Here is a 502-nt window from a genome sequence, read left to right as displayed (position 1 = left end):
TTGGGCCACATTTTCAAGCACGCCTGGTTTCCTGTTACTTAATTGGTTTGTTTCATTACCCTTCCCTTTTCTTTAAATCTTCTGAAGTCATTAGAGCTGGAGTCACTCTCCCCAGGAGACCAGGACTTAGAACTGCCCGGGGAAGGACCACAGCTGGTGGCAATTCCAGGTGAGAAGCATATTGCTGGAGGCTGGGTACCTGGACAAGGGCACATTTAGTGGAGTGGTAGAGACAGAAGACTCTTCGGAGTGAGCTGTAGAGAAACACAAGGTAAAGAGGCGAATACAGCAACCACACACATCTGTTTCAGGATGCTTTTCTGTGAAAGAGAGCCAAAGAATTGGTTGAAAACTAAAGAAGGATGTGTACTTGAAAGATAATTTCTTTAAAGATCAGAGGTTTTACATGAGAGTAACGAGGTACAGGAGTCCAGTGACAAGGCCCAGAAGGCAGAAGGGGAGTAGGAAGCTGATGATAGGGAACACAAAATAGAGTAAGGAT

The 502-nt window shown here is 45.2% G+C and overlaps 1 protein-coding gene across 3 annotated transcripts in view; it reads left to right on the top strand.

Moving 5' to 3' along the window:
• The window catches only part of FPR1 (formyl peptide receptor 1), a 28,523-nt gene continuing 28,021 nt past the window's right edge, over positions 1 to 502 (top strand). Inside the window, exon 1 of one of the 3 annotated variants that reach the window (XR_002824901.1) lies at positions 1 to 169. The gene's annotated coding sequence lies outside the window, so the exon portion shown is untranslated. The remainder of the gene's footprint in view (positions 170 to 502) is intronic. The other 2 variants (XM_023736471.1, XM_004381865.2) reach the window with 2 other exon arrangements.

This window comes from Trichechus manatus, unplaced genomic scaffold (assembly GCF_000243295.1).
Source record: "Trichechus manatus latirostris isolate Lorelei unplaced genomic scaffold, TriManLat1.0 scaffold00087, whole genome shotgun sequence".
Classification (NCBI taxonomy): Eukaryota; Metazoa; Chordata; class Mammalia; order Sirenia; family Trichechidae; genus Trichechus; species Trichechus manatus.
The sequence above is the reverse complement of the archived record's forward strand: the minus strand, read 5'-3'. Positions and strand labels throughout refer to the sequence as shown.